This window comes from Balaenoptera borealis (genome assembly GCF_965194805.1).
Source record: "Balaenoptera borealis genome assembly, chromosome: 6".
NCBI classification, from domain to species: Eukaryota; Metazoa; Chordata; class Mammalia; order Artiodactyla; family Balaenopteridae; genus Balaenoptera; species Balaenoptera borealis.
In genome coordinates, this window is record NC_138863.1 from 20,234,741 (window position 1) to 20,261,258 (window position 26,518).

The window sequence follows — 26,518 nt, forward strand, 5'->3', positions numbered from 1 at the left end:
TTCTATTCTGCCATGCCACTTGTACCTCTTTTCAAAGGGGTACCCCCTGAATTTAGGCAGAGAGGCTGGTGTCCTGATAAGAGCTGCTACAATGATATGGTCATGTCAGTGGAAAGTGGCACATGACATGGATCCAGAGCCCAAAGGATCTAGCTGTCCAGCCTCCGGGAAACTGACCAATTATTTTCACCCTTTTATTGTAAAATAAAACACAGGTACAGAAAACCACACAAAACAAATGTATATATTAATGGATTATTATAAAGTGCACTGTATTGTAGTCGACACGGGGGTAGAGAAATAGACCCCCTCCATGTGTCCCGTCTCAATCCTAACCCTCCTCTGACCGGAAAGTGACCTCTCTCCTGGCTTTTAGAGTAATGCTTCCTTGCAGCCTTATAGTTTTAGCACCAGGCGAACATCCCCGGATACCACAGCTTAGTCGTGGCCATTTTTTAAAAAGTGATGTGTCTTTCTAATCTTTTTTTGTCTCTGGTTCTTTCACCCTTTTCAATTCCTTACAATGTATCTGTTAAAAAATCTGGGGCATTTGAGCTGAGGGTTTGAAATTGGGCAAGGAAAAAAAAAAAAAAAAAAAGACCAATACATAAATAGGCTGGTTTTCTCCTTTGGCTTCCCTCGGAGTTTGTTTTCCAGGACATACTGGGGTGGGAAGAGGAGAGTTGAATGAATAGAGTGGAGTGAATATTAGTAGGGCCAGGGGACGTTTTATAAGCATGTGACAGTGTTTTCCAAGCTCCGGACCCCCCTCCCCTGCCACTCTGCTGGCAGGGCTGCACTAACAGGTGTGGCTGGGGGGTCACTGGCCCAGCCCCCTCCCCAGACAGTCCCAGAGCTCCAGCTTCAGCTCAGAGTGGTAGACGGGAAAGCTACTGCAGTCTCTGGAAGTGAAAAGCCCAGAGGCTTTATCCCTGTCAAGAGCAGGTCTGACAAGACAAAGACAGCCTGGTAACCAGAGAGGCCAGTGGGGAGTCAGAACACCTGCCTACCCTTCCGGCTCCCCTCAGTGGTTTGCTCAGCCTGAAAGCTTTCCTGCCCCACTCTGGGCCTCAGTTTCTCCCTTTGGCAGTGTGCAGATGTGAGCATCCATCTCATGGAAGCATGTGGTCACGCATGTTTGCAAAGCCCCTGCTTCCCTGGGGAGGGAAGGCACCTGTGTAAACAGAGCATGCAGGCGCCATGTGCTCGTTGTTGGCTACGTTCTAAGGGAGGCACCAGTCTCAGGCTGTAGCCCTGATGCTGCAGGGGGAACAATGCAGGCTCTGTTTGCCCAGCTGCAACTCTTACCTTCCCCTCTGTTGCACCATTCTCGACCCCCACCCTGTTTCTCTGCCAGGGGGGCCCAGAAAGCATTAGCTCACTTTGGAAGCCCTAGTTTGAGTAAAATTCAGTTTGCTGGTTAAAAAAAACCCTCAAAAACACAAAGTAGATTGTTTTGAATCTCCAGGACCACTCTCACCAGTGTGTGTGCTGCTTTGGAGGAGAGGAGAGTTTAGGGAAGACGTGGATCCCCTAATCCTAAGCCAGCCTTGTCTTTCCCATTGGTGCTTAGGAAAGAGTCATCATAACCCTTTCTTCCTACTGCACACTGACCAAGGAGCTCGTGTTGATAGAAAGGAGTCATTCAAGCACACTTTTAACTCACGTAAATTTTAGTATGTGTCCTCAGCAAAGAGAAAAAGAAAAATAACTGCCCATCATCTGATTCAGTAAGCTGCACTTTGGAAAGTATGAAGTGGAAATCTGCATTTCCTTCACTCCAGCTCAGAACTGCTTGTCTTTCAAACTATATTTGGCCAAGACATAGTTTTGCTCAAGGTGGTTCCAAACTCAGACCCACATAACATTCAATAAGCTCAGAAGGTTCTTTTCCTTATTTTTTTAATATAATTTAATTTATTTATTTTTTATACAGCAGGTTCTTATTAGCTATCTGTTTTATACATATTAGTGTATATATGTCAATTCCAATCTCCCAATTCATCCCACCACCACCCCACCCACTTTCCCCCCTTGGTGTCCATACGTTTGTTCTCTACATCTGTGTCTCTATTTCTGCCTTGCAAACCGCTTCATCTGTACCATTTTTCTAGGTTCCACATATATGCGTTAATATACGGTATTTGTTTTTCTCTTTCTGACTTACTTCACTCTGTAGGACAGTCTCTAGGTCCATCCATGTCTCTAGAAATGACCCAATTTTGTTCCTTTTTATGGCTAATACTCCATTGTATATGTGTACCACATCTTCTTTATCCATTCGTCTGTTGATGGGCTTACTCTTTAATATTGGAGCAGACCACTGTTTCTTCAGTTGCAACACTTGAAGTAACTGAACAGCAAACTGCTATCTTTCTAAGAAAATTTCAGGAATTATTTGGATGACATACTGTCAAGCCTAAGTGGCTTGCCCTGAATACTTCTCCTTCACCAGTTGGCCCTTGGCTAGATTTGCTTGGATCTATTGACTTGGTTAAAGCTCAGTGTATCCAGGACTTCTTAGGTGAATTATCATTACGTATGGACCAAGGTGGTTGGAGACAACTGATATCAGGCCTTGGAGAGTGGATAATAGCTAGCAGGTTGTTTCTGGTTGGTGTTAATGGAGATATACTTGATCTAGATAATGAAGAGTAAGAGGGAGATCCAGAGTTTTGAAGTCATGAAGGAGGGTGGGTCTGTGGATTCCTGGAAAGGAGGAGATGAGGTGCTGAAAAAGGGAGAGGGTATTCCACCAGAAAAACATGGCCTTCAAAGCTTTGCTCTTATCATTGCTGACTCCAGACCAGCCATGCCTCCTGCATGACCTGACTAACTCCAGTCTAGACAGGATGGGAAAGTCGACCATTCTCTAGGGGAACCCCACCAGCCCTAGTCTAGACAGAATTGAGACATCTACCATTTCCTTGGGGCCTAAAGGAAACAAGAAGACCCCTGGCCTGAGCATTGTCCTTTGGAAAACCTAAAAGGTGTGATGAATTTAGTGTCCCCATCCCAGCAACAGAGAGCTGAAAGCCAGGAGCTTAATAGATCAGATTAGGAGAAGTTTTTAGGACTTACACAGTAGGACACTTTCAGGAATCCAACACTATAAGCTTCAGACTTGACCAAGCACCACAATTTCCAGCTAGCTCTCCACTTCATCTCAATCCTCTGCTCCTGGTTGTCTGGCCTCTTTCTGTGCCCTGATTCTCTTTCTTTCCAATTTTTTCCTACATTTTTCTGAATTATCGTCTCTGCCCTTTTACTACATGCAGCCCAAGACTGTCTGCTTGGGTTTTCTTGGTTCTTTCCATTTTCACTCCCACTTTTTCTGCTGTTGGTCTTGGCTGAGCTCAGTACTTGAATTTCGGTAATTTCCTGGCATTTTCCACTGTTTCCTCTGAGGTGTCGGTTTTCCCTCCATGCCCTCTACCCTTTTCAGATTGCCTATTTCTCATCTCTAGCTCCATCTACATGAACCGAATGAGCCATTTAGACTACAAAGGAGTGGGTGGGATGAGGGCATGAGTTAGCACCCCTGGGAGAAGCTGAGTTCGTCTCAGCTGGCGCTTCAGCAGGCTGGCCAAGAGAAGAATTAGAAAGAAGCAATTTAAAAATTCTTTTTAAGTTTTAGAAATTAAAAATCTGAGAAGAACAACAGACAGAAGAGATAAAATTAAGAGGGGAAAGAGAGAATGAGGATGGTAAAATGGGAAAATAAAGGGATTTAAGAATAGATTATATAAACCAACTGAATCAAAATTTTCTTAAAAAAGAAAAATGAAGAAAAGGAGTCACTGGTCTGAGCTTGAGTTTATTTTATAAGCTAAAATTCAGAGTAGATGACCTTGTTCCCTACTGGGTTGACACAGCTTGGGCAGGGTTTTTATTTGGTTAATCACATTTGAAATGTGAACTTACTCCTGTCCATCAAGGATGTGAGTTGGATACACTCTTTCCTGAAGTTCTTTAAAAGGTGATGAGACCTCTATTTGCCTGGGGTGTATTGCAAGAGGGCTTAAAGCTTGGGATTTCTGGAAGACCTGCCAGTGTGAAGAACCTAAAGGGAGATGTCAGCACTATTGGCCTTCCCACTCACCTAGGACTTCGCCAAACTGGAGAATGGGTGTCATATTCTGAGCTTAAGAGAGCAAAGCAAAGCAAACTATCTCTCTCTAGCACCCATTCTTCCCTGACAAAGGTGCATTTAAGGTCTGTACTGGACTAAATAGTGTCCCTGCAAAATTTATGTTCACCTAGAACCTGTGAATGTAGCCTTATTTGGAAACAGGATCTTGGTAGAGGTCATACTAGATTTGGGTGGTCCTAAATCCAATATGACTGGTGTCCTTATAAGAAGAGGGAAAATTGGACAAAAAGACATAGACACATAAGGAGAATGTCATGTGAAGACAGAGGCAGAAATTGCAGTGATGTGTCTACAAGCCAAGACACACCAAGGAGCCTGGCAATCACCAGAAACCAGAACAGACAAGGAAGGATCCTCTGCTAGTTCCTTCAGAGAGAGTGTGGCCCTGTCAACACCTTGATTTCAGACTTCTAGCTTCCAGAACTGTGAGAGAAAATATCTGTTGTTTTAAACCATCTACTTTGTGATACTTTATTATGGCAGCCCTGAGAAATGAATACGGGGCCCGGTGTCTCAGGACAGCTATACTAAGGTCCACAGAGAGATGTAAAGACTTGCCTGGCCCTGCCTGTGGGCAGCTTTCTGACCTCCCCAGGTCAAGGCTCCTGGGGCTCACCAAGCCATCATTCTTCTCTGGGTGACCCCCTGACCGCCTCTTCCCACTGCTTGCATTTCTTTTTTTTTTTTCCCACCGCTTGCCGTTCATTAAACATGTATTTGTGGGGGGTGGCCTTCTTGTGTGTCTGTTGCCTTTTAGTGCTGTGTTTTATTTCTGTTTCACATAAATATAGAAGCCCACTTGGAGAGAAGCCTGCCTTGGCAAGGAGGCCTCTGGTGGTTCTGCCAGCTTTGCATATCTCTCAAATGAGTTATGAGTGGATGGGGATTGGGGACTGGACCTCAGAGGCTGCTTCCCTGAGTCCCATGGTCCTCCCAAGAAAGTGATCCAGCAATTCCCCCAAATCCCTTTCTTTTCCAGGAGCAGAACAGCCACTCAGCCAGGACATGGGGAGAAAGGAGAGAGTATCACACACATCCCCCTAAGCTCCCTACTCCTCACAAAACATTTTGTAAACAGCCGTGGAGCTTTTTAAGCTGCTATTCTTTGTTCATAAGCAGATTGTTGAAAAAATCTTCTGGCACAGCCTGGTTTAGGGCTACTGGGTCATGACTTGAGAAGAGGTACATGTCAGACATGTGCTGGGAAATTTTACCAGGAGGTTGTAGAGACTCTACAGGTAAGCGCAGGGGAGAGTCCCAGACAGATGTGGGTCTGGCCATCTGAGATATGAGACATGGCCTTGAGTTTGTACTGGAATATCTTTCCTCCCTGCACAATGGCCACTGTGCTTTCACTCACCCAAGCACTCAGAAAATTGCTTCTTTTATGAGTAATAATAAGACTGGGAATTACTAGTACTGTTTCTGAGCTCCAGGTGCAGACTTCTAGAATAGCAGGGCTAGAAAGAACCTGAGGGTCCCTGGGAACCAGTGGTCTCCAAACTGGGGTGTGTGCACTTCAGGAATTGAGCAAGACTCCACTGGGTTTGGGAAGAAAATATTGAACCCTCCAGCTTTATTTATTTTGTTCTTAAATTTTTTTTGAAAACTTTATTCGTAGTTAACACAGATAGACAGTAGTGAATGTATGCAATTTATCAATATGCGTATAGTAGGTGTGAGTCTCCTAAATTAAGTTTGGTTCTGCACACTGATCAGTAAAAGATATAGAGTCCACTGTTCTAGTCCAGAGATCTTCAACGTATGTGTTGGGGTTGGGGGTTGGGGGGATACATATAGAAAGGGAGAGGATGTCTTTTTTTTTTTTTTTTTCTAATTTTATTTATTTATGGCTGTGTTGGGTCTTCGTTTCTGTGCGAGGGCTTTCTCTAGTTGTGGCAAGCGGGGGCCATTCTTCATCGCGGTGCGCGGGCCTCTCACTATCGCGGCCTCTCTTCTTCCGGAGCACAGGCTCCAGACGCGCAGGCTCAGTAATTGTGGCTCACGGGCCCAGTCGCTCTGCGGCATGTGGGATCTTCCCAGACCAGGGCTCGAACCCGCGTCCCCTGCATTGGCAGGCAGATTCTCAACCACTGCGCCACCAGGGAAGCCCGAGAGGATGTCTTGAGTACGGGAGGATTCTACTTAATACTCTCTGTCTTCATTAGGCAATTTGGCTCTGCTTCTATATGCTCTGCAGTCTGAATTTCTGCATTATGGTATGTCTGATGAAAGGGTTTTACTTAAAAAAAAAAGTTAAACAAAATGGCTGAACTGCTTCAGCTTCCTTATTTTTCAGATGGGAAAACTAAGGCCTGGAGGAAAAGTGATTGCTCCAAGAAACACAAGTCATCAGGACCAACACCAAGGCTACAACTCCCTTTCTTGACTCTTAGTTCACTGTGTTCGCCGACTGAGCCATGCATTCTCCAGGCCAAGCGCCCTGTTTGGGCGACCCTACATTAAAAAAAAAAAGAAAAGAAAGAAAGCCAAGCCAGAAGGAAAGGCAGCAGGCAAGGTGGGGTCTCTCTCTTGCAATGATCTGGACTCCCAGGAAGAAGTCTTGGCCACTAAAACTCTTAAATTTAACTTTGCTACCTGCCCAGGACACTTCCTGAGAGGTGACAGAGCCTGAACACCTGTCTACTAACAGGCTGTCTTGCTTGACCATTTGGTCCCAATGACTTTCTCCATGGCTTCTCAGAAGAAGGTCCTTGTGTTCCTGGAATTCTGGAATGTGGTATGAGCGCACAAATTAGGAGATCCTCAGAGGACTTCTTCATTGATATGTCAGTCTTAATCAGGGAAAACATCAATCTTTCTCTGATTTTAGGCCCCAGTAGTCAAAGTAAGTTGCTTCCTTTAAAGATCATCAAATGTCATATGTTGATCTCTCCTCCCATTTTCTAGACCCTCACACATCTGTTGCTGCCAGCCTACTGCTCTCAGGTACTCTAAAATCCTTTATGTTTTCAGGGAGTTTAATATGAACAAGGCTCTTTGGGGAATTTAAAAAAAAAAAAAGGCAAGACAGGTTGTCTGCCTTTAAGGAAAATATTTTACAGATTAAAAAAGAAGGAAAAAAACAGAAAGACACAAAGAATACGACTAGCAATGTAGACCGATATGATACTGTTACTGAGTGGGTACTATAGAAGTTGAAAATTCTTCCTTTCACATTCAAACTCCTTGAAGGTAGGGAATGTGTCTTAAATCTATATGCCTAGTGTTTGGCAAATAGTAGATGCTTAATAAATAAGTTCAGCAAATGAATATTAATTCAGCAAAAACTAAACATATGAATAAATGAATTCTTAAACAAATGAACACATAAATGAGAAGAAAGGAGAGTATTGTTGACTGACCTAAGAAACTTCATTGTGCAGGAAGACTTTGAATAATATCTAGAATCAGAGGAAAAGGAGAGCATGTTTCAGATGGTGAAAGACAAGTTTGGAACTAGAGAACCACTCTGCTGGTGTTGGGCGCTAGCAGATTTGTAAGTTAAATAGTTGGGCCAGATTGATAGGCTGAAATGAAAAACTAAGGAGCATTTTGCTCCTACAAATATGAATTACTAGAGGTCACTAAGTAAGAAGAAGATATAAGAAATGTGATGTTTTAGGAAGGTGAGTTGGAGGTGATGTGAAAGAAGAATTAGTGAAGGGAGGAAGGAACAGTGCATCGCCTTCCTCTTAAATCCTCTCCCTCCATTAGAACATTTCTCCCTGATCTTCAGCATGACTCTAGCTCAAGATCCAAGACACTCTAAGAAGAGCTTAAGATGTTGCCATCATTTCTCTACCACCTGTCCAAAGGCCATCTTCTTTTTCTCTCTAGGTTTTCTGTGTGGCTTTGTATAACATAGTAGCTAGATCTTCCTACTAAAAGCAGTCAATTCAATTTTTAAAATAGTCATATTAGCCCAAAATTCTACCTTTTCAACCAACTTGTTTTCAAATCAAATCAGCTCTAACAATTGACCTTTGCTAATCCAATCTTGGAGAAACAACCTGGACCCCTCTTCTTCATTTTCGCTGACTTTGGTGTCATTGCCCAGTTCTGTTTCCATTTTGGTTGCTTCTTTCTATCACTGTCTACCTCCCTATTTCTTCTCTTTTGCTCAGAAATGTGCCTTTTCTTCAGAATCGAGCTGTAATATGCACATTGAGGAATAGCAAGGCAACGTTCCTTAAAACAACAGTCTCACATCCCCCTGGGAGTCCTTTTGGATCTGCCTAAAAATCCTAGTCCAGAAACATGAATTATAACATCTCTTTTCTCAAGGCCCTGAGCAATTTCAACTGAACCCAAGGGTTCTGAACATACCCCATTCCTCCCAAATAATGTTCTAAGAAGACACATATACCCACCAGAAGGAATCTCTCCAGAAAAATCTATTTAACTTGGCCACTATACCCCATATCTTTCATCTATTTTTATTAATAAAGATAAATATTCCTTTCCTTTTTTGCCTGATACCATGCTAAATCAGGAGTCCTATCCCAACAACGCCATTATGTCCTTGCAGCACTAATTGTTTTTATGTAGTCTTTGGATATCAACAATAATACTTTGTGCTGAGAGTGATGTGTATTTAAGAAACTACTTTTTGGATTTGGGAGGTCATCTAATTCATGGACAATCAGACTTTGAGTATCTAGAAGGCAGGCGCCATGTCATATTTATTTTTGTAGTATGAGTGCTTGACATAAGCCATGGGCTCAATAAATTCTATTAAATAAATGGATTAACTAATGAATTATTCCAAAATGTAACTCATGTAACTCCAGTTGTTTTAACTATTCCAGGCCTTTCCAAGTTTAATCTATACCACTCTAGACCAATTCTTATGTCCATAGCCTTATTCAATATGCACTCTTTTGTGTATTTTTTTTTTGAGGTTCTATGCATTCTTCTCAGAGTACGTCACTAACTCTCCCTCCACTGCATGGCAGATTAAAGATGATCAATAATTCTTTGTCTCTCTTCCCATTAAAAGGTGGAAAGTATTTTCTCTCCCCTTGAATCCAGGATGGTCAGTGACTGCTTGACACACAGTGTATAGCAGAAGTGATATTACACGAGTTCAGGCCTCATCTTTAAAAGGACTAATAGCTTCTGCCTTGGTCTCTTGGAGCCCTGAACTGACATCCTGACTATCACACTGGAGAGACCAGGAACCCAGAGAAGCTCTGCCTTCTAACCTTCCCCATGAAGGTGCTGGGCATGCAAGCGAAGCCAGCTTGGACCCTCCAGACAACAGAGCCACTATTGTGTGAGAAGCCCATACAACATGAGCCATACAGGGACAGTCCCTTTGACAGCCCCAGCTGAGGTCCCAGCCAACAGTCAACATCCACTGACAGCCATATGAGGGCACCATTTTGGATGACCAGCTCACTCAAACCTTCAGATAACTGCAGCCTCAGCCAACGTCTGACTGCAACTTCATGAGAGAGCCCACAAGAACTACCTAGCTGAGGGGCTTTCCTGGTGGCGCAGTGGTTGAGAATCTGCCTGCCAATGCAGGGGACACGGGTTCAAGCCCTGGTCTGGGAAGATCCCACATGCTGTGGAGCAACTGGGCCCGTGAGCCACAACTACTGAGCCTGAGCGTCTGGAGCCTCTGCTCCGCAACAGGAGAGGCCGCGATAGTGAGAGGCCCGCGCACCGCGATGAAGAGTGGCCCCCACTCGCCGCAACTGGAGAGGGCCCTCGCACAGAAGCGAAGACCCAACACAGCCAAAAATAAACATAATAAATAAATAATAAATAAAAATTAAAAAAAAAAAAAAAAGAACTACCTAGCTGAGCTCAATTCACCCACAGAACTGTGAACCATATGATAAATTATTGTTTTAAGCCATTAAGTTTTGAGGTAGTTTGTTATACAGAAGTAGATAAGTAGAACACACTGCTATGCAAAAAAAAGCGGGGATCAGGCACTGGCCTTTCCTCTGGATTTCTTACAAAGCCTCGTAGAGGGCTTTGCCCTCAGCTGAGGGAGTATGGAGCATCTCATTTCGCAAACAGAGGAACCAAAAATAAATAGGACCTCCTCCCTATAGGGGCTGTGAATAATTTCATGTCAGCTTCGATGGCATGTGTCTGTCACCTGCCTTCATGGTACCCTAGCACTAGGAGAGACCATGGACAGCCACCTAATCCGTCCCCCTGTCTCCCAATACAACGACTGCTTAAAAGAAATCCTGCCAGGGAACTCTGCTGGGTTTTTCTTTTCCTTCTTCTTTCTTTTTAATCCCAAGAAAAGGAGGTCTTGCAGCTACCTTTGACAATGCACTCCAGCAGCTCGTAAATCTTAAGTAGAGCATTCTAACAGATGTTTCACCTCATTCCTCCAAATGTGGCTTCAACCCTTTCTTCTTTCTTCTTCATCTTGTGTTTTGACTTTATTTTCCTAAATTTTGAGGGGCAGTGAAGAAAATATTACTCACAAACACCTCTTTATTTTTCTTTCATAGATGTGAAGGGATCCATCACTTCATTCCCCTGTGGAAGCTGGGATGTTCTCATTCAGAGCCACCTTAGTTTTCTGATCTGAAAAATGCAGGATAAAACCACCTGCCCTGCTTACTCGAAGGAGTTGATGAAAAGGTCAAAATTACAGTGATTATAAGAAGGCACACATAGGCTTTAAAGAATACTGCAAGTTCATGGCATCTTGAGTTGAGTTGGCTGTTCGTTTGAGAAACCTCACAGAGAAGGTAAATTAGTTGTTGTGTAGGACTGGGGGGATGGGAGGATTGGGAAGTGATGACTAAAGGGTACAGGGGTTTTGAGGTGGAGGGGTAGTGAAACGTCCTAAGATTGTTTTGAAACACAACTCTGTGAATATACTAAAAGCCACTGAATTGTACATTTGAATAGGGGAATGGTATGCTATATGTATTATATCTTAATAAGGCTCTTAAAAAAGAAAAAAATCTCATAAATTCCATATCTTTCCTGGATTCACATTAGTCTTTCTTCTTGGGGCCTTCTGTCATCTGTAATTGCCTGAGCCCCATTAATTATATGCCTTGTCTCCCATCTCCAACACTTGGACCATTTTAGTACTGGGTTTTCTCCATGAAGGCTTATCCTCTACCAAGAGCAGAAAACAAGAGAAGAAATGGACTAAAGTGACCAACAAACATTTACAAGACAAAATGAGGTGATTAGAGCCTGAGTTATGACATTATGAAGTAGATTATAGTTTCTAGAAGAGGCTGCTGATATAAGAACTAAAATGATATTTCATTGATGAAGTCTTGCAGACCTTACAGCTAGGTCACAGAGCTTGGAGACAAGAGACAAGAAGTCCATCTTCATCTTAACTTTAAAGACTTTAAAGACTCTCTCCCTCTCTCTTCCTCACCTTGGGCTTCACTGGTGGTGCAGTGGTTAAGAATCTGCCTACCAATGCAGGGGACACGGGTTCGACCCCTGGTCCAGGAAGATCCCACATGCCATGGAGCAACTAAGCCTGTGGGCCAAAACTACTGAGCCCACGTGCTGCAACTACTGAAGCCCACACAATTAGAGCCCGTGCTCTGCAACAAGAGAAGCCACCACAAAGAGAAGCCCGCACACCACAATGAAGAGTAGCCCCCACTCACCGCAACTAGAGAAAGCCCATGCACAGCAATGAAGACTCGACGCAGCCAAAAAAATAAATAAATAAAATAATCAATAAGCCTAACTTTATTATTTAAAAAAAAAAAAAGTCCATTGTTTCCATCTCCTTGCAGTGCTGGAGATCAAGGAGAAAGAAGTTTGAAAGTACAGTTCACAGCTTGCCTCAGTTTCCCCTGCCAGCTTCCCCAGGTCTGTCTTGTTCTGTAGAGAACCTTCTCTGAGGCAACTACGAGAAATGGGTGAGAGGGAGGACGGCCAGGAGGGCAGTAAGGCCTCTGGGAATCAAGGGAGTCCTTAAATCTCCAATGAACTTGGCCAAAGAGCTGCCCTTCCCCCAGCCCCAGCCTGGTGCTTCCAAGTCCCTGACAAAGATGGAGCGCTCCTCAGGGAGGCTCTTCAAGAGAACCCCATGTCCATGGAACCCAAGCTGACATGCTCTTTTAGGGAATCTCAGCCTTTCTGAGAGCACAATCTGGGCTGGGAGCAGCACTCCACAAACTAAAAAAATTAAAATGAATCCCACTCTTGAGAAGCACCTGGGGCAGTGATATCAGTCATTCTGGCTCATGACAGCCAATACCCAGACCCTCAGACCCTCCTCAGCACCCCCTTCCTCCCCCCTGCCATTCTCAGCTCCCATCCAAACCCTCATCCTGCCAGCACCGAATCAATAGAACAGGCTTCGGACAGCTGGAATAATCATCATATCTCACTCAATGTCTCCAATTCCTGCGGATCCTGCCCTGTGCCCTCTCCTTCTCACCCTCCTGTGGCCTCTCACTCAATTTGTCCTTCTCTTGGCACCAACAGCTATTTTCCACCACCCTGACTGGCCTACCTCCAACCTCCCTCCCCAAGGGGTTTTCACTCCCCACTTCATCAGTCTCCTTCATGCTTCTCCTGCTGGAATTGGATATTCCATCTCTATTTCTGGATTCTTTCCGCTGTTCTTTCTTGGGCTAGGCAGTTTGCTTCTTCAACCTGCCTTGCATCTCCTTGGCCTCTAATAAGCATCTCTAAAATCCTTCAATGGCAGGTGTAGAACTACAGTCAGTAGCTATGTTCTTTTTTCCCAATAGATTCTTCCTCCTCTTTCTTCTCTGCCCTGTCACAGAAACATAGAGCTTTGGTGAAACGAGGGCTTTGTTACTATCTCTTATGCCTAAAAAGGTCCTCAAGTCCTCTCTGTGGTCACTGTCACTAGAAAGAAGGGGGGATAATTCCTCTCTTTTCTGGACAGAACCCTGTTTCCACAGCTTTCTAATCCACCCCTTCACCAATTATCCATTCCCATTCTCTTCCTTGGCTCATACACAGATAGGATAAGCATATTCCTAACCTTTACTATTGTTGTTAATGTTCATTCATATTATTTGGCACTAAAGCTTCCCATAAGTACTAGTCACTGTGGGCTACTGACCCATTTCTACCTTCGGGTGACTCTATAGTCTGGGGCAGAGTCCTCTTTTTCCAAACCTGGGAATGCCAGGTCTTCCATCTTTGGTCCTCTGTACTCAGTTGGTCTTCTGTATTCTTCTCCTGCCATATTCTTTTTTTGAGAAGGCTGTGCTCCATTCTGCCTATACTGGACCCTCAGTCTCTCAGAGTCCCACTTCTAAGAATCATGAAAATCATCTTTCTTCAACATCCCCTTATGGAAACCCAAAACATTTTTACCTTCCAAAAATGACACCTATTGGCTCTCCCTTCACTTTTGAAAATAGCCCACATTTACAACTGCAAATATATATATTTGACCAAGGAAACAGAAAGTACAAGTTCTAGTACTAGCCCCAAATAGTACAAATCAGGTATATAATGTTGAACAAACTGAATCACCTCCCTGAACTTTATTTCCTGCACCCATAAATTTAGTAAGTTGAATTAGATAATTATCAAAGGCCCTATAAACTCTAATTTTCTGTTATCCTTATAAGATTTCTTCAAGAGTATTATTATATTCTTAGAAATTATTTATGAATATAACTTTGAAAAGAAGAATTATGATAGATCTTGCTTTTTCTTTCAACATAGAAATTGTTTTAACCTGAGTGGGGTTCAATTCCTGGGTCTTACGGTTCCTGCCTGTGTGGACTTGGGCAAGTACTTAAGCTCTTCAAATCTAAGTTGTCACACCTATAAAATTAGTATAATACTAGCACTTATGTGACCAGGTTATAATGTATGTAAAGCACCTCACATGGTGAGTGGCACATAGTGGATGCTCAATTAATGTCAATTATCATCAATGCATTAATCATTCTTTTTAATTTCTTGAATGAGCCCTATAAAACTGAATTAAAAACACCTCTGTAATAAGCAATTTCATCCAAATTCTAAGAGCTAGTATGTTTGGCAATGGAAGTTTACTCCCATTATCTGTGAGTCTACTTGGATAGTTCCCATTCCCAAACTGGGGTTGCAAATGACACCATCAAAGTTGGATGTGTTCACAGATGGATATGTGCCTTTGTCACATTCTCAAACTGAATATTAATGAGTTTGAGATTATCAGTCAAATCTATATTTCCTACATTTACTATGGACAACTGAGAGCTCACCATCTGTATGTAATAAAAAATTTCCTTGGATTTATAGTTTAAATTATTGGGCTATATAAATGGAACTCTTGGAAATCAACACAAAGAAAAATACAGAATACCGAATAGAAAAATGGGCAAACATTGTGGACAGGCAATCACAAAAGAAGAAATTCAATTGGCTAAACAAAGAAGAAACAAACTCATTTGCAACTGAGACACACAAATAAAACAACAATAAGGTATCATTTTACACTCTTCAGACTAACAGACATCAGAAAATTGAATAAGTTAAAGTGTTTGTGAAGATATGGGGACAGAGGTATCTTCACAAACTCTAATGAGAGTATAGGTTAATGTAGTCATTATAAAGAAGAGTCTGGAAATGATGCCAAAAGCTCAGCCTCTCTGCACCAGTGCCAAATCAAATCTTGGAGACAGAGTTTTGGGTGAAGTAGAAAAGAATAGCTTGATTGCTTTGCCAGGCAAAGGGGGACAGAGGGGGCTCCCACCCTCGAAAACCATATGCTTTCGCCTGGGAGGATTTGATGAGGAGTTTTATAGCAACGGTTCAAGGGTGGGGTTGCTGATAAGATTAGGGTGTGGGCAGGACCTCCACTCCTGTAATCTGGTCTCAGGTAATCTTCTTGATGAGCTTCTCTGGTTCCTTTAATATAGCCTCAGGTGGTCTTTCTCTGGTATGAAGAATGCTGACATCTTAAAGAGCTTAAAGACATTGTTATGTGTATCACTTGAGGTGGAACCAGGACCCTGCCTCAAGGCTGCATTATTGTTTCCTGGCTGCCTCTCCCTTGTCTTTGCATCCCTTCCCTTCCCAGATTAGCAGTTGTTTGAATCTGCCCTTTGGAACTCAGGGAAGGTCATTCAGGCTGGAGTCAAGAAATGGGAGACAGAAAGGCTTCCAAGCCCAGGAGTCCCACAGGGTCCTGCTTGGTTTCAGTGATACTCAACCAAATCGGGATTATGTTTAAATATTCTCTATGACCAGTATTCACACTCCTGAGTGATATTGTAGAGAAATTCTGTATAGAATTTTAGTAAAAATCTGTGATTTCACTAGAGTATTGTTTTTTATATTAGGGAATTGGAGGCAATTTGTGTGCCCATTCATAATGTGGTAGATAAACACTAGATACATAATGCAGCCCACGAGAACCACAGCAGAGAGCCACTACATGCCTTTAACCCTTACCTCCACTCAAAGGTTTGTAAAAAAAGTTAACTTTTTCTCTTATTACAAACATAACCCATGCTTACAAGAGATACTTTCTAAAATCATATAAAGAAAACAAGAAAAGAAAAAAGTCATTTTTAACTCTACCACTCAGATATGTATAACTACAAGTGACATTTCGATGTATACATGCCCAGAATTTTTTTCTATGCAATTATATCTACATAACTACCTAGCATATTTAATTTGGAACTTACTGTCACTCTACTTTGTAATCTTCTTTTGTCATGCAACAATATATTTTGAACAGCATTTTATCCCACGGTATCTGCCAGGAACCCAACAGGAAACAGATGGCACACTCGAAATAGGATGAGTCCAGAAGGGCTTATTCACAAAGGACTGTTTACAAAAATGTCAAGAGGGTGGGGGTGAGTATAGATAAGGTGACCATGCATCCAGGTTTGCCTGGGATAATCCTAGGATATATCTGTTGTCTTTGTATCATATCCAGTGTGACATTTCCCAGATTCTCCACTTTTTAATAAATCTTATTATTTATTGTTTCACTAAAATCAGGTGGGATAAGTTTAGAAAACTCTTTTATCCTTTCAGTATCTGCCATGGTGTCATCTAGTAGTCGGTGAGATGTGTGTGCATTGAAAATGTGGTTAGATCTGGAAGACTACCTGTGAGAACACTTTCTCTAGCATTCCAGATCCAATTTGATTAATGCCTACTTTCCAAGAAAACTATTCCAGTGACCCACTAATCATAACGTTTTTAAAAGTGTACCTGGACACAAGCATCTAGGTACAGCATCTTCTGGTCTCAGGCTGTAGTGTTAGAGGTCTTTGGTGCTGCTGTCCCTACTGGTCACTTGAGTCTACAGTCACTTGACAGTGGAATGTGCCAAAATTAAGAAATGTGGTGTCCTGGATGATTTAACTGGTAACGTCGCTCTTGTGAGATGCAGGCGGGCACCGGTGTGCGTGGAGGCCCTTGCTCGCCTGGCAGCCTCCAACTACCCAGTGGCTATGATAGCCACGTGGCTGACAGGGTCTTGGTACTCTGGCAGGGTGTCAGGCCTGAGCCTCTGAGGTGGGATACCCGAGGTCAGGACATTGGTCCACCAGAGACCTCCGGACACCACGTAATATCAATCGATGAGAGCTCTCCCAGAGATCTCTGTCTCAATGATAAGACCCAGCTACACTCAATGACCAGCAAGCTCCAATGCTGGACACCCCATGCCAAACAACTATCAAGACAGGAACACAACCCCACCCATTAGCAGAGGGCCTGCCTAAAATCATAATAAGTTCACAGACACCCCAAAACATACCACCAGATGCAGTCCTGCCCACCAGAAAGAGAAGATCCAGCCTCATCCACCAGAACAGGCACCAGTTCCCTGCTCCAGGAAGCCTACACAACCCACTGAACCAACCTTACCCACTAGGGGTGGACACCAAGAACAACGGAAAATACAAACCTGCAGCCTGTGAAAAGGAGACCCCAAACACAGTAAGTTAAGCAATATGAGAAGACAGAGAAAGACACAGTAGATGAAGGAGCAAGGTAAAAACCCACCAGACCAAACAAATGAAGAGGAAATAGGTAGTCTACCTGAAAAAGAATTCAGAGTAATGATAGTAAACATGATCCAAAATCTTGGAAATAGAATGGAGAAAATACAAAAAACGTTTAACAAGGACCTAGAAGAACTAAACGGCAAACAAAAAATTATGAACAACACAATAAATGAAATTTAAAACCCTCTAGAAAGAATCAATAGCAGAATAATTGAGGCAGAAGAACGGATAAGTGACCTGGAAGATAAAATAATGGAAATAACTACCTCAGAGCAGAATAAAGAAAAAAGAATGAAAAGAATTTAGGAGAGTCTCAGAGACCTCTGGGACAACATTAAACACACCAACATTCGAATTTTAGGGGTTCCAGAAGAAGAAGAGAAAAAGAAAGGGGCTGAAAAATATTTGAAGAGATTATAGTTGAAAACTTCCCTAATATGGAAAAGGAAATAATGAATCAAGTCCAGGAAGCACAAAGAGTCCCATACAGGATAAATCCAAGGAGAAACAGGCCAAGACACATATTAATCAAACTATCAAAAATTAAATACAAAGAAAAAATATTAAAAGCAGCAGGGAAAATCAACAAATAACATACAAGGGAATCCCCGTAAGGGTAACAGCTGATTCTTCAGTAGAAACTCTGCAAGCCAGAAAGGAGGGGCAGGACCTATTTAAAGTGATGAAAGGGAAAAACCTACAACCAAGATTACTCTACCCAGCAAGGATCTCATTCAGGTTTGACAAAGAAATTAAAACCTTTACAGACAAACAAAAGCTAATAGAATTCAGCGCCACCAAACCAGCTTTACAACAGATGCTATAGGAAATTCTCTAGAGAGGAAACAATGTCTTTTCCTGCTCTTTTCCACAAGAGGAGGTAAAGAACTACAATAACAAACCCAAAACAATTAAGAAAATGGTAATAGGAACATACATATCGATAATTACCTTAAATGTAAATGGATAAAATGCTCCAACCAAAAGACATAGACTGGCTGAATGGATACAAAAACAAGACCCATATATATGGTGTCTAGAGGAGACCCATTTCAGACCTAGGGACACATACAGACTGAAAGTGAGGATATGGAAAAAGATATTCCATGCAAATGGAAATCAAAAGAAAGCTGGAGTAGCAATTCTCATATCAGACAAAATAGACTTTAAAATAAAGTCTATTACAAGAGACAAAGAACGACACTACATAATTATCAAGGGATCAATCCAAGAAGAAGACATTGCAATTGTAAATATTTATGCACCCAACACAGGAACACCTCAATATATAAGCCAAATGCTAACAGCCATAAAAGGAGAAATTGACAGTAACACAATCATAGTAGGGGACTTTAACACCCTACTTTCACCAATGGACAGATCAAATAAAATGAAAATAAATAAGGAAAAACAAACCTTAAATGCCACATTAAACAAGATGGACTTAATTGATATTTATAGGACATTCCATCCAAAAACAACAGAATACACTTTCTTCTCAAGTGCTCATGGAATATTCTCAAGAATAGATCATATCTTGGGTCACAAATCAAGCCTTGGTAAATTTAAGAAAATTGAAATCTTATCAAGTATCTTTTCAGACCACAGTGCGATAAGACTAGATATCAGGAGAAAAACTGTAAAAAATACAAACATATGGGTGCGAAACAATACACTACTAAATAACTAAGAGATCACTGAAGAAACCAAAGAGGAAATCAAAAAATACCTAGAAACAAATGACAATGAAAACACGATGACCCAAAACCTATGGGATGCAGCAAAAGAAGTTCTAAGAGTGAAGTTTATAGCAATAAAATCCTACCTCAAGAAACAAGAAAAATCTCAAATAAACAACCTAACCTTCCACCTAAAGCAATTAGAGAAAGAAGAACAAAAAAACCCCAAAGTTAATAGAGGGAAAGAAATCATAAAGATCAGATCAGAAATAAATGAAAAAGAAATGAAGGAAATGATAGCAAAAATCAATAACACTAAAAGCTGGTTCTTTGAAAAGATAAACAAAATTGATAAACCATTAGCGAGACTCATCAAGAAAAAAAGGGAGGAGACTCAAATCAACAAATTAGAAATGAAAAACGAGAAGTAAAAACTGACACTGCAGAAATACAAAGGATAATGAGAGATTACTACAAGCAACCATATGCCAATAAAATGGACAACCTGGAAGAAATGGACAAATTCTTGAAAAAGCACAACCTTCCGAGACTGAATCAGGAAGAAATAGAAAATATGAACAGACCCATCACAAGCACTGCAATTGAAACTGTGATTAAAAATCTTCCAACAAACAAGAGCCCAGAACCAGATGGCTTCACAGGTGAACTCTATCAAACATTTAGAGAAGAGCTAATACCTATCCTTCTCAAACTCTTCCAAAATATAGCAGAGAGAGGAACGTTCTCAAACTCATTGTACAAGTCCACCATCACCCTGATACCAAAACCAGACAAAGATGTCACAAAGAAAGAAAACTACAGGTCAATATCACTGATGAACATAGATGCAAAAGCCCTCAACAAAATACTAGCAAACAGAATCCAACAGCACATTAAAAGGATCATACACCATGATCAAGTGGGATTTATCCCAGGAATGCAAGGATTCTTCAATATATGCAAATCAATCAATGTGATGTACCATGTTAACAAATTGAAGGAGAAAAAACATATGATCACCTCAATAGATGCAGAAAAAGCTTTCGACAAAAATGAACACCGATTTATAATAAAAAACCCTCTAGAAAGTAGGCATAGAGGGAACTTACCTCAACATAATAAAGGCCATATATGACAAAACCACAGCCAACATCGTTCTCAATGGTGAAAAACTGAAACCATTTCCAGGAAGAAGACAAGGATGCCCACTCTCACCACTATTATTCAACATAGTTTTGGAAGTTTTAGCCACAGCAATCAGAGAAGAAAAAGAAATAAAAGGAATCCAAAACGGAAAAGAAGAAGTAAAGCTGTCACTGTTTGCAGATGACATGATACTATACATAGAGAATCCTAAAGATGCTACCAGAAAACTACTAGAGCCAATCAATGAATTTGGTAAAGTAGCAGGATACAAAAGTAATGCACAGAAATCTCTTGCTTCTTATACACTTATGATGAAAAATCTGAAAGAGAAATTAAGGCAACACTCCCATTTACCATTGCAACAAAAAGAATAAAATATCTAGGAATAAACCTACCTAAGGAGACAAAAGACCTGTATGCAGAAAAATATAAGATGCTGATGAAAGAAATTAAAGATGATACAAACACTTGGAGACATATACCATGTTCTCGGATTGGAAGAATCAACATTGTGAAAACGACTATACTACCCAAAGCAATCTACAGATTCAATGCCATCCCTATCAAACTACCAAGGCATTTTTCACAGAACTAGAACCAAAAATTTCACAATTTGTATGGAAACACAAAAGACCCTGAATAGCCAAAGCAATCTTGAGAAAGAAAATCACAGCTAGAGAAATCAGGCTCCCTGACTTCACACTATACTACAAAGCTACAGTTATCAAGAGAGTATGGTACTGGCACAAAAACAGAAATATATATCTATGGAACAGGACAGAAAGCCCAGAGATAAACCCACACACATATGGTCACCTTTTCTTTGATAAAGGAAGCAAGAATATACAATGGAGAAGAGACAGCCTCTTCTATAAGTGGTTCTGGGAAAACTGGACTGTTACATGTAAAAGAATGAAATTAGAACACTTCCTAACACCATACACAAAAATAAACTCAAAATGGATTAAAGACCTAAATGTAAGGCCAGACACTATAAAAGTCTTAGAGGAAAACATAGGCAGAACACTGTATGACATAAATCACAGTAAGATCCTTTTTGACACACCTCCTAGAGAAATGGAAATAAAAATGAAAATGAACAAATGGGACATAGTGAAACTTAAAATCATTTGCACAGCAAAGAAAACCACAAATAAGATGAAAAGACAACCCTAAGAATGGGAGAAAATATTTGCAAACAAAGCAACCGACAAAGGATTAATCTCCAGAATATACAAGCAGCTCATGCAGCTCAATATCAAAAAAAAACCCCATCCAAAAATGCGCAGAAGACCTAAATAGACATTTCTTCAAAGAAGATATACAGATTGCCAAAAAACACATGAAAGAATGCTCAACATCATTAATCATTAGAGAAATGCAAATCAAAACTACAATGAGATATCATCTCACACCAGTCAGAATGGCCATCATCAAAAAATCTACAAACAATAAATGCTGGAGAGGGTGTGGAGAAAAGGGAACCCTCTTGCACTGTTGGTGGGAATGTAAATTGATACAGCCACTATGGAGAACAGTATGGAGGTTCCTTAAAAAACTAAAAATAAAACTACCATATGACCCAGAAATCCCTCTACTGGGCATATACCCTAAGAAAACCATAATTCAAAAAGAGTCATGTACCAAAATGTTCATTGCAACTCTATTTACAATAGCCAGGACATGGAAGCAACTTAAGTGTCCATCAACAGATGAATGGATAAAGAAGATGTGGCACATATATACAATGGAATATTACTCAGCCATAAAAAGAAATGAAATTGAGTTATTTGTAGTGAGGTGGATGGACCTAGAGTCTGTCATACAGAGTGAAGTAAGTCAGAAAGAGAAAAACAAATACCATATGCTAACACACATATATGGAATCTAAAACAAATGGTCATGAAGAACCTAGGGGCAAGATGGGAATAAAGAAACAAACCTACTAGATAAAGGACTTGAGGACACAGGGATGGGGAAGGGTAAGCTGGGACAAAGTGAGAGAGTAGCATGGACATATATACACTACCAAATGTAAAATAGATAGCTAGTGGGAAGCAGCCACATAGCACAGGGAGATCAACTCGGTGCATTGTGACCACCTAGAGGGGTGGGATAGGGAGTGTTGGAGGGAGGGAGATGCAAGAGGGAAGAGATATGGGGATATATGTATATGTATAACTGATTCACTTTGTTATAAAGCAGAAACTAACACACCATTGTAAAGAAATTGTACTCCAATAAAGATGTTAAAAAAAAAAAAGAGTCATGTACTACAATGTTCATTGCAGCACTATTTACAATAGCCAGGACAAGGAAGCAACCTAAGTGTCCACTGACAGATGAATGGATAAAGAAGATGTGGCACATATATACAATGGAATATTACTCAGCCATAAAAAGAAATGAAATTGAGTTATTTGTAGTGAGGTGGATGGACCTAGAGTCTGTCATACAGAGTGAAGTAAGTCAGAAAGAGAAAAACAAATACCGTATGCTAACACATATATATGGAATCTAGAAAAAAAAAATGGTTCTGAAGAACCTAGGGGCAGGACAGGAATAAATATACAGACATAGAGAATGTACTTGAGGAGGACCTGGGGAGGGAGAAGAGTAAGCTGGGACGAAGTGAGAGAGTGGCATGGACATATATACACTCCCAAATGTAAAATAGATAGCTAGTGGGAAGCAGCCACATAGCACAGGGAGATCAGCTCAGTGCTTTGTGACCACCTAGAGGGGTGGGATAGGGAGGGTGGGAGGGAGACACAAGAGGGAGGGGATATGGGGATATACGTATATGTGCAGCTGATTCACTTTGTTATACTGCAGAAACTAACACACCATTGTAAAGCAATTATACTCCAATAAAGACGTCAAAAAAAAAAAAAGTAACAAATATATGTAAAGCGAAAAAAAAAAAAAGCTCACAGGTACTAAAAAGCAGTCAGCAAGATTGTTAAGAAGGGTGGGAAATTATAGATTAAATATACACACAACATGTGCAGGAAATATACGCCAAGCATTGGAACATTCTATACAGTAGCTTTGTCATTTCGTTTGGGTGTAAAATAATCTGCATTATCTATTTCATTAAGAAGTATTTTTTTAAAGACCATGACTCAAAACAATAATTTTACACATTCAGCTGCAGAAAGTACATTTACATCTCTGTGAACCATGGCTCTTCATGACTGCATTTTGATCAAATGAGTGTTCTCCCAACGTAATTTTGCTCATTTTTAATTCCAGAATTTCTATATATGAACAAAAAGTGAAATAGCGTCTGTTAATCTGTTGACTCTATAAGCTGATAATGAACCTGGTAAACAGTTAAATAGTGCCATTTTTGTATCAGTGTCTTTAGATGAGTCAAATAGGAAATGAATGATCTGAATTGAAAAAAAAGTCTCAATTTTTTAATTCTCTTCATAGAATCAAACTAAAGCTTTTGAAAATTTAATCTGACATGGTTGTAAATACTTTAAATTCAATTAAAAGATCCAACACTGAAGATAAAATTCGTTGTTTTGGTAACGGCAACGTGAATACAAATTTTGGTAAAGAACAATATCTGGTAAAAACAGTGTTCTTACCAAACGAAAAAACTCATGGAGCAAAAATATACTTAGACTTTATTGGAGTACACACAGATTTCTTCAATATTTCAAAAAGTTCTACAATTCAAATAGAAGATATAGTTGTCAAAATATATCTTCTCTAAGGTAAGAGAGTGGATCTGGGAGGGCAAGCAAAAGATATCTGGCAACTCCCTAAATGTTCTTCTTTAAGAGTCGTTCTTAAACAATTTTGAACAATGAATTCTTGGCTCAAATTAAATCTTACATGAAAGTCTAGTATATAAAGCAGAAAAATACCCATCAGGGATAAGAAACCTAGAACCCCAAATCTCATTCCAGAGGACTCCATGGAGAATTGCTTAAAAACCATGATCTTACATCATGAGCTTAAATGTCTACAGAATTCAATAATCCATGTATCATAATTCATTAAAACAATTATTGGACATCAATTTCAAGTTTCAAGTTTTTTCTTATTATAAGCAGTGTTGTGATAAACATCCTCATAGCTATATCTTGACATAAAACATTAATTATTTTCTTAGAAAGATTACTGGAAGTAGAATAACTGGCTCAAAGGGTAGGAACATTTTTGTTTCTTGATTTGTGTTGTCTCATTATCCTCCCATAATACTGCACATTTTAACACTGCAATTTACAGTGCTTGAAAGTTCCAGTTTCTCCTCATTCTTGTTATCTTTTTTTAAAGATAATTTTGTCACTTTTTTAGACACAGAAGAGTAACATCCTATTCCTATTTCAATTTGAGAAACCGTCTTCTTTGTTGCCACTCAGGTTGACATCTTTTCTATGTATATTTATTGGCCATTTAAATTTCTTCCTTAGTTATATATGTTTCTCTTTGTTATTGATTTGTAAGAGCTCTTTATATACAGGATATATGTAATAAATATTTCCTGGGTGTGTTTTTTATGTAATTTTGAGACATACAATTCTTCAGTGTTTATAGAATCATATCTATCAATTTCTGCCCTTGTGGATTTCTTCCCTGATGTCATGCATAGAAAGTCCTTCTATACCTCATGACAGGCTGTTCTTAAATGATCCACTCTGACTTTTTTTTTCTCCTTTACTGATAAGTAGACGTGAGAAACAAAAAGGAAGTAGAAAAAATCTGTGAGAACAAAGACCAATGAAAGGAGTAGGAGAGAGACCTCTCAATACAGCCAAAAGATGTGGATGAACTTTAGATAGAAGTTTGCTCTCAGTGTTGAGAGCCAGGATAACTTGTGATCTTGAAGTATATATAAAATATTTTCTTCTTATTGTCCTTGAATTGGTTTAGAGCAAGCCAGACATGAAAGCAGGGGACAGGATAAGATGGCTTCCAAGGGGTAGAGCTTCCCAAAGCAGGAGGTCTCTGGCCCCAGACCTGGCAACTTGCCTACCCCAGGAGGGCCTTCTGCCTCTCTCAGACATGGGTGAATCCCATGCAAGAGTCCAAGCAATATTAATATCCTGGCTGAAGGAGCTCTTGCTACCTGATGCCTGGAAAATAACAGTCTGACCAAAAAGAGAAAAAAAGAAGTCTAGAAAAAGAGTTAGGTGGGGCAGAGGGCCCTGTGAAGGGAGGAGAAGAGTCCCTCCCATCCCCAAAACACCTGGCAAAGCTTCCACCCTCAAGGGACCACTCCTTCCCTAGCCAGCTGGTGTTTTCCCATCCACCCCAGGCCTGGCCCCAGGCCACAAACATGAAGAATGATGCCTATCCTGGAAGGATCTCTGCAGAGTCTATTTTGATAAGACTCTAATCCTTTCCCCACCCCTTCTCCCCCTTAACCTCTCCACCTCTAGCCAAGGCCTTTGTGTGTTTGTGTGCCTGTGTGTTTGGGGAAGGGGGTGGGGTGGGATGGAGGCAGGGTAGCTTAATAACCAGCAAACATAGGCTCCGGTTTCATGGGGCAGATTAATGCAGTCAAATGGCTGCCTGGTCCCAGCTATTGGAACCAGGCAGAGGCTGGAGAGAGAGATTTCCTTGTCTGGCCCTCAATCCTTTGGAAACATAACACGAGAAGGTGGGTTGGATGGAATACTGCTGTTAATGCATCAAAGTTTTCTTCTAGGTATAAATAGAGATTTCATTTTCCTTCCCCTCCTTCCCTGACCCCCATAGAATTGCCAGGTAAAATACAGCAGAGTGAAATTTGTATTGTAGATAAAAAACAAGGCATGGATCATACTTATACTAAATAAATATGTATATGTTTATATGAATGTAAAGATATATATATATTTGTCGTTTATCTGAAATTTAAATTAAACTCAGAGTCTGTATTTTTATTTTCCAAATCTGGTAATCCTATGGCTCTCTCCCTCCCCCTTTTACTTCTCTGGCACATACCATGAAGGCAGACATGCTCTTTTGCTCCATTTCCTTTCCAAAAGATTTTAACAATAGTATTACTAACAATAGATCACATTTATTCAGCACTTACCGGACACTGTCCTACGTGCTCTACCTGTTTTGACTCAAAACAGGTATATAATTATACTCAGTATAAGTATACTCACAACAACCCTATAAGGTAAGAGCTTTTATATTTATTTACATTTTACTAATGAGAAAAATGAAGCTAACAATGATAATGTTAAGTAAACACTTCTACTGAGAGGTGGAGTCAGGGTAGGTATCCAAGAAGTCCACACTCTTGATCGCTGTTGGTAACTTCAGCTCTCAAATGTCCCTGGTGAACCCAATCCCTCTTCCCTACACTTCTGGCCCATCACATCCTGCTGGCTTCTACCTTGGTCCTCCCCACCCCATTTCTTCTCCTGCTAACCATGATGTGAGTTAAGAAGGCTCCCATCTGTGGAGAAGGAAAGTTATCAAAGCTGGCAGCAGCTGCCAGTAGAGGAAACTCTTGCTACCTACACATATTCCCACCCCTGGCAACTTCCACTCACTCTTGGAGCTTTTAAAAGCCTAGGTGTTGGGGCTCCTTGTAGGAGGAGAAACTAAAAGAT

The 26,518-nt window shown here is 40.7% G+C and overlaps 2 long non-coding RNA genes across 2 annotated transcripts in view; both read right to left on the bottom strand.

Annotated features, from left to right (window-relative positions):
- LOC309631374 overlaps positions 1-26,518 on the bottom strand; it is a 473,017-nt gene that overhangs the window by 38,272 nt on the left and 408,227 nt on the right. The gene's annotated exons all lie outside the window — the stretch shown is intronic.
- Positions 9,035-22,010, bottom strand: LOC309631381. The gene is made up of 2 exons (XR_014246236.1): positions 9,961-22,010; positions 9,035-9,629 (listed from the first exon to the last, which is right to left on the bottom strand). It is a non-coding gene; the product is annotated as an uncharacterized lncRNA (long non-coding RNA).